The sequence below is a fragment of the Mastigoproctus giganteus genome, chromosome 8 (assembly GCF_048544385.1).
Source record: "Mastigoproctus giganteus isolate SK-2022 chromosome 8, ASM4854438v1, whole genome shotgun sequence".
Lineage (NCBI taxonomy): Eukaryota > Metazoa > Arthropoda > Arachnida > Uropygi > Thelyphonidae > Mastigoproctus > Mastigoproctus giganteus.
In genome coordinates, this window is record NC_143582.1 from 113,088,099 (window position 1) to 113,102,713 (window position 14,615).

The 14,615-nt window shown below is 35.4% G+C and overlaps 1 protein-coding gene across 3 annotated transcripts in view; it reads right to left on the reverse strand.

Moving 5' to 3' along the window:
* Positions 1-14,615, reverse strand: part of Nedd4 (E3 ubiquitin-protein ligase Nedd4) — an 811,340-nt gene that overhangs the window by 502,681 nt on the left and 294,044 nt on the right. The gene's annotated exons all lie outside the window — the stretch shown is intronic.

A 14,615-nucleotide genomic window follows, 5' to 3' on the forward strand; every position in this document is an offset into this window, starting at 1 on the left:
GATTTCTCTCATCCATTCACTCCAAATGTTTGTCTAGTTCTGCCTTGAATTTATTTAAGTTGCTGACCTCCACTACGACATATGGAAGTTTGTTCCAACTATCAACCTTCCTGCTGGCTAAGTTGAATTTCTGCACATATATTCCACAATTGTCTTTCCTCAATTTGAATTTATGCCCCCTCAGGTGAGAAATTTGAGCAAGAGGAAGAATTCCATTAGCATTGAGCTTGCTCAAATCATTCAAGGCTTTACACACCTCAATTAGATCACATCACAGGTGCCTCATCTCCAGAAGCTGCAATTTGCAGAACTTAAGCCTTTCCTGGTGACACGAACCTTTTGTTCCACTAACCAATCTCGTTGCCCTTCTCTGTACTCATTGTTCCAACAACTCTACATCCTTCCTAAAATGAGGCCTCCAGACCTGTATACAGTACTCAAGGTGTGGCCTGACCATTGCCTTATACAGGGGCAAAATCAACCCCTAATCCCTGCTAGCAAAATTCTTGTACATCATTGACAAGACACCATGAGCTACTCTTGCTCCTTTTTTGCATGTTCAGAAAACTTCATATCTGACTGCACAATTACCCCTAGATCCTTTTCATTCTCCACTAAGCTGAGTGTAATACCACCAGTTGATGCAGTACTCTTGGTTTACTGCTACTCATATGCAGTACTTTATATTTGTCAATGTTAAACTTCAGTTGCCACCACTCAGCCCATATGCTCAACTTTTCCAGATCCTGTTGCTGTAGCGTACTATCATTATTGTCATTACCAACCCTGCCAACCTTCGTATCAACTGCGAACTTAGACATTAAACCTGATATACCTTCATCAATAATATTGATAAATACCGAAAACAATAATGAGCCCAACACCAAAACCTGGGGGACTTCACTAATAGCATTAGTCCATGAAGAGCAGTGTCCATTGATAACCACTCTCTGTCTTCTCCCACTCAACCATTCTTTTATCCATTATAACAACTTGCCCTTAATGCCATGCTGCTCCAATTTGAACAGTAGTCTTCCATGTGCAACAGTATCAAAAGCTTTCCTGAAATCAAAGTATATAATATCAAAATTATTCTTTGCATCCAATTTATTTGTCAACCACATCATAGTAAACAAACAAATTTGTCAGACAAGACTTCCCTTTAACAAACCCATGCAGTTTCTGAACTATAACTACAGTCTTGTCTAGAAGATCCTGCATTGCTTCCTTAACCAGTGACTCCATTATTTTCCCTGAAACAGAAGTCAAACTAACAGATCTGTAATTACTTGTGTCACCCTTTGATCCCCCTTTGTGAATTGGGGACACATTTGCACACCTCCAGTCCATGGGGACCTCCCCAGAGTCCAAGGAAGCTTTCATAATTATGGCTAAGGGTTGCTTACTTCCTTTTCTGCCTCCTTTAATATAACTGGATAGATCCCATCAGTGGGTGGGCAGGTACCCTGGGAATGCAACATGCCATCACAGTTGCAAAGTTATATCCACAATATGAGAGATGCCAAAGGGTGTTGGTAATACTGTATTTGAAAATGAAATGCACAAGGTATAATCCTTATGGGTTTTGGTAATTAACTATATAATATCGGTGTCGATACACCATAGTTAACCCATAAATTTCAACTACTTATGTAGTGTAAAAGACATCATTTTAATTGTGCAATTCGTTTTCAAATCCATATTATTAATAGCTGTCCCATCTTCAATATAGCACCTGAATGCTGTTTTGTGATAACTGTTGATTTTAAATGCGTTGATCCTTTGAAATGTTCTTTTATATGCGCACTGTCCTTTAAAATATATTCACTGTTAAAGCAGTGAGACCTAATTACATGCAATAGATGACAAACTTTGTCCTGCTTCGTACTTCTTAATCATTTTCATCTTCATTTCTAAATCAATTTTTTTTTCGTTTCCTAGCACTGCCAGCAGCTGCACTTTCCATTGGTACCTTTCACTTCACCACTGTAATAAGTAAATAGGAATGAAGAAAAGATTTCAGCGAAGGGGAACTCATTTCACCATAATACCATAACATAAAAACCCACAGAAGTCCAGTTATCAGTATTATCAAAAATGCATTAAGATCGAGTTTACTACCCATTTATAATAGTTTGCGCTAAGAGAAAAGCCCAAAAAACTGGAAAGTGCTAATTGTTTTTACTGTGTTTTGGTCGTGACCTCCAGAAACGTGCTTTAGAAAAATATCACAAAGGCATTCAAAATTGATTCTTATAATAGGAACATATGATAATGATGAAAGTGTATGAAATTTCTATTACAAAAATGATCTTTTAGAGAGATAAATAGCTTAGTTACATAGCGAAAATTTCAACTTCCAAGGACTTGGAACGAATTATAAAAAAAAAAAAAAAAACAATACGTTATTATTCTCACATTATGATATTTTCACAATACCACCATTTATCCCTACAGATGCAATATATGTTTCCATATTTTTTTTCAGTTTGCACCAGCCAGCAAAAACTTACGTAATGTCGAATTTGTGTAAGACAAGTATTAGGTAAGTCGGGAGGTCCAGTATATAGTATATTAGTAGTTATACCACACAGTATAACTACTAACCATATACTATATACTAGAGGTCTGCACGGACCTCTAGTATATAGTATATGGCACTCGGTCTTCGGCCCGACCCAAACCTCAGTTTTCACTCATTTCATCACATTCATCATGTTCATTAGGAGCATCATGTTCCACGAAGCGTTCTTCATCAATCTCGATATCATATAGACAATACAAGGAGTCTTAAGTAGATCATTTAACCAAACCTAGCACACGCTTCTTGATTAGACCGGGGTTCGAGCCCGTCACCACCAAATATGGAGGATGCGGAAAGGTCAGGGAAGGACCACCGCATATCATAGAGCAATATGGCCTTAGTTGCTAATGCTCCTAAAAAAAAAACCAAATAACAATAACAATTAACCAAACCTTTACATCTCTTTTACGAACCAAGCCCTTACATCTTGTAAGTAAGGGCTTGGTTCTTGTAAGCCCATTAAATAACTCAATTTGTGAATGTTCTTACATTTGATACAAATGTAAATGCAATAATCATCATCTATTCTCCAAGGCAAATGATTGACCATGGAATTAATATTTACAGGAACATTTATAACTTGGCCCAAAGTTCTAGCTGAAACTATGTCTTAGTCTTCTAATTTGCATTAATCGTATATGAGGAGAAATGAGCCACTTAATCACTAAATCCAATCAATGCAGACGAGGTGGAATAAATGAAACTGTTGCTCTTTGAAAATGTTCAAATGGAATCATTTTTGAGAGATGCTCGACAAGTATTACAAGCCGTTGTTACGTCTGCAGTTGGAAATTCTAGGAGAAGTAACGGATATCCTCCTGGAGTGCACAATTTGACATCATTTTCATGCCATAATTGACCACAGATATCACAACCAGTTCCAAATGTATTTTTCAGAAACTCTTGTTCAAATTATTTATAGGAGTAAGGAAATGTTCAATGTTCTTGTAAATGATTTCATGCTCGACTACTGTTGAAATGTTGGAGGGTCTACAACAGATGACTGAGCTGAAATATGATTTTGTTTCTTTTTGGATGATGCAATTTAAGCTGGTTGTTGCAGTATACTCTGTCTAGCAGGTAAGGTATCAATTGAAAATCCTCAGTTAATTCATTTGAACTCAAATCTTCTGGAACTCCTTGAATATAATTTTGTGTTGTTGACAGTCCAGCTTCTTGATGAGAAGTCAATGTTGATGTTGATCAAAATCTGGAGAAGCAGATTTTATTAAACTCTGCATTTTTTACATGATCTATGTTTTTGAACTTGTTCTTTTGTCAACATGGAAAGCTTCTTCAGTGGTATTGAAGCTTTTATTCTTGCATAATTCTCTCAATTTCACTCAGCTAGAGTTTTAGCCATCTTCAAATTACTCTTATAGGTTGCTAAATGAAATTAGATTTGGTATTTTTATAATTCAAATAGTTAGTGGAATTGTAGAATAGTATGATATCATAACCAAAAATTACTGATTGTTTTATTGTTGTATTCTTGAATCAAAACCGTTTAAATTTTTAAACGGTTCAATCTAACAGATATTGAAATCTACCACCGAATTTATAAACGATGTAACATTTTATGCTCACACCTGCTACTTATTTACACTATTTAGAAGGTTGATGTTGATCAAAATCTTGAGCAGATTTTATTAAACTCTGCATTTTTTTTTTGGTCTCTGTTTTTGAACTTGTTCTTTTGTCGACACAAGAGGCTACTTCGGTGGCTTTGAAGCTTTTATTCTTGCATAATATCACTATCCACTACTTACTCTACCGAATCGATGTTAGTGCCTGAGTTAGCATCATTAGCGTCAGTTAGAAAGTGATGTCATTTGCACTATTTTCATCTCTTAGTATGGATGATGTAAATTTTATTCTCACACCCACTACTTACTCTAACAAATCAACGTTAGTGACTGAGTAGGAACTGACATCATTCCTGTAAGAAAATTTCATTACCAATTGGTTTTGCTTCAGTCCAAAAATGTAGTAGGTGCCGCCAAAGATCTTTTCACATCAAAAGGTCGATGTGAAACTTCATTTGTTGATTAGGATTTGTAGAAATAGAGATATCTTTGGTTAAATGATTTTTTTATAGGTTATGTATTTCCATCCCTTAGAAGTTGTGAAAGAAGTTTTCTGTTTGCAGGAAAGCAAAAACATCAATACTATCTCTTTCAACCAATAAGTACTTATAAGAGCAAGATATTCATATATCCGCTGATTTTGCCACTATGTCAGCCAACCTGCAATCTCAAAATTGCTCTAGGTTAAAATCCAACACAACCTGATTCTCTGTTGCTATTCTCGGTTGTCGTGCTCTGAAATGCTTATAAGGCATTTAAGGAGTCAGCATACACAATACTCTATGATGTGAAAACATCTTTGGGGGCACCTACTATATTTTCAGGCTGAAGCAAAACCAATTGGTAACGAAATTTTCTTACGGAAATGAAAGGAAATGATGTCACTTCCATCTCTTAGTATGATCGATGCTAACTCAGTCACTAACGTTGATTCAGTAAAGTAATTAGTGGGTATGAGAATAAAATGTTACATTGTTCATACTGAGAGATGGAAATGACGTTACTTTCTAAATGACCCTTAATGATGCAAACTCAGTTATAATGTTGATTCGGTAGAGTAAGTAGTGGGTAGTAATATTATGCAAGAATAAAAGCTTTCCCCACTTAACCTAGCCCGAAGTCTAGATGGCCCAACCCAATTCTAGCCCGAATTTGTTTTTCAAATTCATTACCCATACCCGACCCCATTTTATTCTGGCCGGACTGAAACTTTTTATATAAATAAAATCACTAGCATTAGTTTCTGAAGTTTCATGATAAAAAAAGAAATAAACCTTCAGAATCAAAATTAAATATTAATAATTATATAACAATAATAATTATCAAAAATAATTCAAAATTAATTATAAAAAAAAGAAAATGTAATAAATTTTCAATTTAACATACAGGTAGTTCTCGACTTTACGAGTTAATTCGTTCCTAGCGCACACTCGTAAAGTGAAAACTTGTAAAGCACAAATTTATTTCCCACAGGCATAATGCTAAAAATAGGGGTTTCATTATCAATGAAATTAGTCAGCTAATTAGTTTATGTTTAAACAATGATTGATATATCCAAACGAATGAAAATGTAGCCTGTAAAATCAAGCAAATTATAATAACAGAGAAATTATTTACGACTTACAAATGTTAAAGAATGTTTATTCTTCATTATCATCCATATTATTAATAGTTGATCACTTGTTGATCACTCATTATTGGCTTGGCACTCATTGGTTTGTTGCACAAGGAGTCGTCTTCTTCAGAAATATTTCAAGAGGCATTTGTTTTCAAGATAATCTTCTCTTTTAATTATAAATTTCATGATTGCATGCATAGGCATTTTTTAATGGCACACAGAAATTGCAACTAACATGATTTGAGTGGAGTAACAAGTTTAAGAAGCTTAAAAAAAAAGGAATAAAGAGAAGGTTCCGAAAATGTATTTATGTTTTTTATAGAATTGAATATTTCAGTAAAGAGAAAATACATTTCGCCATAATAATAATGTAAAAAAACCACACAATTCCAGCCATCGGTATTTTTGCAAATGGAAGATTGAGTTTACTCCCCGTTTATAATTGCTTGCAGTAAGTAACAGAAAAGTCCAATAAACCGGAAAGTGTAAATTGTTTTTATTGTTTTATGGTAGTGACCTCTAGAAATGTGCTTTAGAAAAATATCACAAAGGCGTTCAAAAATTGATTCTTATAATGGAACATATGACGATGAAAGTGTAGTGCATTTTAATGATTTGAATTGGTAACTAATACAATTTACAAATCACGCTCACGACCTTTTATATGGCCATGCTCGTGACCATAAAGACCACGATCATGACCTTAAAAAGGTCACAAGCGTGACCTTAAGGCCATATTTTAAGGTCACACTCATGACCTTAAAAATGACATTTTAGAGAGATAAATAGTTATACAGCGAAAATTTCAACTTCTGAGATCTTGAAATGAATTACCTAAAAAACAGTGTGTTATTGGGTTCACATTACGATATTTTAACGATACGATGGTGTCTCTGGAACTGGAACGGATTAATATTGTAAAGTGGGGTACACCGTATTGTATAGCTATGCATGTGGTATGGAATGCAGTATTTATGAATGTTTAACATTCATTTTTTGCAATTAATGTTCATATTTTCGATTTTGTTGATACTTGGGGAAAAAAAACTTGTAAACCTAGAAACTCGTAAAGCGAAAACTGCCTGTACTTAATATTTCCAAAACGAATATTGATATCCACCTCTACGGTTTAATCTAACAGCTATTAAAATCGAACAGCCACCGAATTTATAAACGATGTAATGTTTTATGCTCATGCCCACTAGTTACCTTCTCTTCATACTCTATTTATTACAAATCACACAGAAATTAAATAGTCAACACTGTTGTTACTTTCGACACTCTTACACTGCTAATCAGGCTGCACTAAAAAATATTTCTGATCTTGCGCTGCTGATGGGTTATCTCCAAGAAAGAGTACAAATTTCAGTGAATTTTGGAGACACTGGCGAAGTGCACCTTAATGGCCAATTAAAAGTGTCAACAGACAAATAATACTTTTTTTTTTCTAAAAAACCTTTAAAAATTTAAATACATAAAAATTTTTTTAAAAATATATATTTAAGAAATAGTCCGAAATGTTTGAAATAACAATTCATTTCAATTATTTATACCCAGCACAAACATCCTTCGTGTTACCTAGTTTGAGAGCCAGGCTAATACAACTACTAATATACTATAAAGCATATGGTTAGTATAACTACTAACCATACACTATATTATTAGTAGTATGTGACAGTAGTTATGATTAGTAGTTCGGTAGAGTAAGTAGTGTGCTCACGCCTGCTACCTACTCTACCGAATCAACGTTAGTGACTGCATTAGTGTTATTTAGGATGTGACGTAATTTGCATCATTTCCATTTCACATTTTTGTCAAAGATGTTTTCACATAAAACATCTTTTGTGCATACAGGGTACATGTGTGCTTTTTTTTATAGCTGTTTCATTTTCAGATAGTATAAAGATATCTACTGCACAGAGTTCTACTCTATATATGTCATATTCCACAGGGTGGGTTGTGACAAGGTAGTAAGTATCCAGGAACACTTTGCTGCAACAACTGTGGTTTCTGATTTTGAAACGTTGGTTTACACACAGGTATGGGCTGGAAACAGCTCAATGAGCAACATGTAGCTGCAGACAGCCCTGGATAAGATTGCTTTTCCTATGGTTTAGAATGTTATTTATGGAAGGAAAAGGTACCAATTGGCATCAGATATTTCAATACAGTAGGCCGAGAGTTGTTGAATGAGCTGTAGGTGGAAATTTACTAAAATCTCCTGATGTGTTTAGGATATTCCTAATGGATGATCTGTTCTTGGGCAAACATGTTATATATTTTCCTGCTATGGCACGAACAAAACTGGCCTTGTTGGATGGTCAGAAATGGATTTTATCTTATAAGCATTGTGCAGTAACACTAGTTTGTGGCAATTGTCCAGTAGTGGTTCATTAGATTCAGCATATAAACTACATCTTGTATATCTCGGCATATGTACTTGGGATGTACAAAATGATCTTGTGGCTAAGTGAACGGCATTGTATTAAATTCGGTCCAGTCTTTGATGGTTACTCTGTTTATCCAAATCACATACTGCGCACAACTTTTGATCTGAGTAATGTTCAATATGCTGAAATAGGGTACAACAATCAACTCTCTGTTGATAACTGAATTCAAAGGATACTGGTTTTTTTTACAGCATTTTAGGTGTAATTTTTTTAATATTTTCCACAAAACTAACTTTTTGTCTAAAATTAATACATCTACCGATGGTTTTACTGGAACCATTCAATGAGATATTCACAATTTCACAGTTTAACAGCAGGTCATGGAGTTTTATCAATGATATGTAGGAATTTTGCTAGCAGAGACAAGCTGACTATATATACCTGACTATAAGGCAACAGTCAGGCCACACGTTGAGTACTATGTATAGGTCTAGAGGCCTCATTTTAGGAAGAATGTAGAGATGCTATAAGGGCGAGTACAGAGAAGGGCAACAAGATTGGTGAGAGGAACAAAGGAGTGCTCTTACCAAGAGAGGCTTAAATTCTGTAAGTTGCAGCATCTGGAGACTAGACACCTGTGAGGTGATCGGAGTGAGATATACAAGGCCTTGAATGGTTTGAGCAGGCTCAATGCTGATGGGATACTTCTGTTTGCTCAGATTATGAACCTGAGGGGGCATTGATTCAAATTGAGAAAAGACAGTTGTAGAATAGATGTGCAGAGTTTGCCTTTAGTCAGTGGGTAGTTTATTGCTGAAACACACTTCCATCTGTTGTTGGAAGTTGATAGCTTAAATAAATTTAAGGCTGAACTAGACAAACATTTGTAGTGACCGGACGGGTGAAATGGGTAGGTTTTTTTTTTTTTTTTTTTTGGTTTTTTTAAATTTAATTTAATTTTTTTTTTGGCTGATGCTCTATATGCTTGCTTTCTTGCATCATATGCCTCAACTAATGCTAATAGCAGAGCATGTTGACAAAGGTGTAATGGAGATACATGTGCATCTCTGTAAAGACTGAATTGTTAATATGCAAATGGCCCTGTGCAGGTCATATGGTTACTGGATCAAGTCACTTCAATAGATTTTGTCAGACCACATACAAGAGATCTGCACCACATGACATACCATAAGTAAACTTAATTTCCTTAAATAGGCTGTAAGAATACATTTAGCATGTTCCAGAAAATTTAATTTTTTATGGAGTATTAGACGAAGAAATCTATCACTGTGTTGATAAATAAATTAAGTTTACGGTAAGGTTTGACAGTGGTTGTATTTTTTCTTTGAGAATGAACAGACATTATTTTTAACCCAATAAACACGTTCAATAATGCCCTGAAGCTGTCTTTCAATTGGATTCATATTTTAAAAATGGCATGAGATGCCAAGATTATAAGTATACAAGCATGTTTCTAATGTGTGAAGCATACATTTAGCTACTGAAATGATCCAGATGGCAAAGAGTGGGGTGGTAAGCACAAATCTTGGAGGAACTCCTTCTTCTTGCATGTATGCTTCGGTGAGAGCAGAATGGCAACATACTTGAAAATGAATAAATTTTGGAAGGTGACTAACCTCAAAGGCTGAATTCATATGATCTGGAAGAATACCATATTTCACCAGGTTGCATCAAAAGCTTTTTTAATATCAAGACTTATCTCATGCTTTTTCTGAGAAATGCATTTCAGATGGCTGCTTCAGCTTTTACCATAAGATCGACTGTTTGACCTATCTCTTTGAAAGCCACACTGATTTGGAATCATTTCAGTATGGTATTTTTTCTAATGTTTTTGAAAAACAACTGGGCATGGTTCTAGGTCAATATTTTTTTGGATCAATATGGTCTGACACTTGCTTTGGGAAAGCTGATGAAGGACCTTGCTGATCTAAGAATGCCAACCAGCTAGCAGGGTGGTCCTCACTGAAGATTCTATTAAAAAATTGTAAAAGAGCAGTTAAGGAAGCTTAACTCAAATCATCATGGAATAAATGAACTCCATCATGGCCTGCAGCATTATTCTTTGAGGGTGCAAATGCACTGTCTAATTCAACCATGGTAAGAGGTACCATATTTCTTCGATTCTAAGATGCCATCGATTGTAAGACCACCTTAATTTCAGTACCTTAATTTCAGAAAAAAAGCTTCGATTCTAAGAAAAATTAAATAAATAAAATAAAATACTAAAATAAATCTAACAAATATTATTATTATAACATTATTAAATTTACTAACAACAATAGTACCGGTATTTATCAGTAGGTATTTTATTCATCACTTCCTTCTGAATTTTCTGAGCTGTCAATATCTGCATTTGAATCAATATCAGAGTCTACTTCACATTCAGGGTCATATACTTCTGAACCATCATCTTCATTATCCCATAATATATCATCTTCTGAGCCATCGAGAGAGTTGGTGATGCAACATTTTTTAAATGAGTGCTTGACTATTCTTTCTGGGATCAGCTTCCAAGCTGTCGATACCCATTCTGCCAATTTTGATGCCGGCGCTTTCTTAATTTTTTCTGGAAGGTGTCAGCAGAAGGTTGTCAGTCAACAGCCAGGATTGATATTCCTTTCTCAAGTAATCCTTAAATGGTTTGTTGATGAAACATCGAGTGACTGCAGTTGGTTAGTCATGCCACCAGGAATCACATCCAAGTCACCACATTTTTGCATGATTTTATTTTTGACCCGTTCGGACAAATGTCCACAAAATGCATCAAGTACTAGCATGCTAGGTGGGTTACGAAGACTTCCAGGACGTCTATTCCACATAACATTTAGCCAGTCTTCCATAAGCTCTGCCTACATTCATCCATTTTTTTGTGCACGCACATCCTTGGGGAAAATTTCATTCTTCGGTTCGGTTGTTTGATTTAAAATTAAATACGGTGGTAACTTTCGACCATCAGCAGTGATGCATAGAATCACAGTGATACACTGCTTTCCATAGCCCGTGCTTATAATCTTGATTTGTTTAGACCTTTAGCATTGACGGTGCAATTTCGAGGCATATCGAAGAAGACCAGGGTTTCATCAGCATTTCCAATTTGACTAAACTCATAGTTTCTTTTTTTCCTTAATTTCATCACCTGTCGCTGAAAGTTAATCAGCTTCTGTTGAAAGTCTACATGAATTTTTTGACAGATAGATGTTTGGCGCCTTAACAATAATCCACTACGACGCACGAGTCGGTCGCACCAGCCATAACTGCCTTTAAAAATTATTTTCTCTATTCTGAGGGACTTAGCAATTTCTCCAGCTTTCAATTTCATGGCTTTTCGAGTGGTGGGTAATCCTTTTGCAGGTGTCTCCATTACAAAACATATCACAGCTTCATCAACTTGTGAAAATCTTCCTTTCATTGGCCCTGTAAAGCACTTGGTTGTTGCTTTGCATGAAAATATGGAATTGCGATCATTTCTCCAACGACAAACATTTACTTCACTAATGTCAAAATGTCGACCTGCAGCTCTATTTCCACGTTCTTTTGCATACACACTAACTTTTCGTTTCAATGCAGCTTCGTAGTGCAATCTTTTTGACATTTTAATGTGCAATAAGGGATCAAAATTAACGAAATACAGTAACTCCACTTCTTACTTACTTTCGAAGATAGAAACAAAACTTCCTAATTTTTGCGCAGTGAGCTCCACTATAATGAAATAACGGTGGCTTCACATTTTGAAAGCACGTGAAATCACCCATGCCACTTTATTCTCCAATGGAATTGGAGAATGCGATAATGGTCAAATGGTGGAGTTTCCACATAAAAAACATGTGGTGCTGTGCAAAGCGCAGGAAAATTCGAAAAAAAAAACTGCGACTGTAAGACGCCATCGATTATAAGACGCACCCTGTTTTTAGAGGCATTTATGGGGGGGGGTGCATCTTAGAATAGAAAAAATGTGGTATATTATAAGAATTGGTGGGTACTTCTAAAAGTCAAATTTTATTTTTCTGTCTGTATTTCATGCAACTGAAAGGTTGGCTCATATGAGATCAAGGCTGAAAGCATTCCAGTATTTTACCTAACGCACTGGCAATTTCAAGAGGATCAAGGATTAGTTTCTCTTTCAGAAATAATAGTGGAGTGGTTATAGGAGGATATTAACCATTAATTCTTCTGATTTTATTCCATATCTGTTCATACATTTTACTGAAGAGTCAGAAGTAAGCGATGTGATAGGCTACATATCTAAATGTGTCATTTTTTTATATTTCATCCAAAAAACGGCACATTTAGTTTGTCAAATCACCAGACTATTCTTAGTTCAGTTTTCAGTTTTTGAAGGAGAGTTTATCCAGAGTGTTCATACCACTGAGAAGTGGTCACTATTATAAGGGTTATTTTGTAACCAGAGGATGCAAATTTGGAGAGCATACTGATAGGTTAATTTCAGAAGTAGATCTAGAGGTAGACATGCATATAGGTGAGTGCTATTGTTTAATGTTAAGTTGTGCCGTTCGAGAATTTTTTTTTCTACTTATCTTCTCTTGTCAAGATGAAAGCAACCTACAGGGATAGCCATTCGAGTCAGCAAAGGTAGAGAATGAGGTTAGTAAATGATTAACTAATTCAACAAAATTAGCAAAAGCATAGGAATAATTGGGTGAGAGTTGCATAAGAAATTATTGCTATAACAACTGTAATGTGAGCTGTGACTGATTCCAAAAGTGTTTGCAGAGGGACAGGGTCAGAGGGTCTAAAGAGAGGGTTCTGGAGTTTGATAGCAATGACCCTCTTCTATAAGGCATATTGAAGCTATTTCCATCCTTTCTGTACTTTATGTGGTCAGATTTATTTACTGTAGGCAAAAGCTTGTATTCACCAGAGTTCCAATGAACTAATATGCATATTGAAGGTGTACCCAGTTTCTAAAGGGAGCTGGTGTATTTGTGCCAGTCTAATTTTTTTTTTTTTTCAATTTTTGTAAATAGTGGTTTGCAGGGTGCATGTTTTCTTCTGTATGAATTTCAAGAACTGGATCATCCTGATATGCTTTTTCATCAATATCCATAGTATCAGTGGATTTTTGCTTATCTCTTTCAGAGCACTTTGCTTATTCTGTTGGTGTTACTGTAGTGGATTTTTATCCGGAGGTATGGTTAATGGTGTCTTTATAGTGTCTTTATATAATGGTGTCTCTAAATATTTTTCAAATATTTAGGATGTAGTATAACTTAGGAAGGATTGGGGAAAGAGAAAGTTTACATACCAATTCATCAAAATAGGAAGATTCTTAGTGCCCTCAATACTATCACCTTATAAATAAAAAAAAAAATATCGGACAGTTATTAGTGGAATCGGTACTTTGCTATGGCTGTGAGGTGTGGACATTGAAAGAGGGGGACAAAAAGAAGCTTGGAGCCCTAGAGATGGACTACCTGCATTGGAGTGCTAGAGTGTCTAGGCTAGAGAGGATTATAAATGAGGAAATAAGAAGACAATGCATGCAGAGGAAGATATTATAGCATGGATAAAAAAAAGAGGAGGTTGAGATGGTTTGGACATCTCCACGTGAATGAAGAGAGATGGCTAAAAAGAATTTATGAGTGGACACCATAAGGGAAGAGAAAAAGAAGATACTCTAAAACAACATGGAAGGAAGGTGCACAATCTGCCATGTGAGAGAGAGAAATTGGAAAGTTGAGGAAGCCCAGTCCCAGTGACTTTAAAATGGAAATGACGAGGTGATGATCTGTCATATTAAGTCGAACATAGATATAATTGTGAAATAACCACTATTGTGGAGATCATTTAAAACTGCCCAATCTATAATCAAAACAAGTGGAAGGAATGAACAGATAAGGCAATTTCTAATACAGATCCCGTAGAAAGGCAAGTATAACCAGTGTTCACTAATGTTAGGTTCAGCTGGTCTAGTACCTTTTTCTGTCAAGAAAAAGGTACTAGACCAGCTGAACCTAACCTCTATTGTCCTTGAGGGAGCCCCACAGTGGATGATGTGCACTGAAGTTACCAAGAAGACAAAAAGGTTATATTATTTGTTTTATAGGATCTTCTGATTCTTTCAATGTGTAGATATTGTTACATGGAAGACACAATTAGAATAAAGTTAGTGTTTGTCCCACTGCTACAGATACTGCAACAGCTTTCAAGTGGGTCTAAAGCAGAATGTTTCTAGAAGGTATTTTATAATCTACTAAAATTGCAATGCCTCTGTGTGCAGAACTTGAAGAATATCTTTCCTGTAAGCTGTAAAATTTTTAATTGAATAAGTTACTTATGGAGTTAAGTTAGTCTCTTGCAAGCAAAAGGCTACAGGGTTTTATCATGAGATCAAATTGTTGATATCATCAGTATTACTACATAAACCTCTATAATTGCATAATGCAGCATATAACACA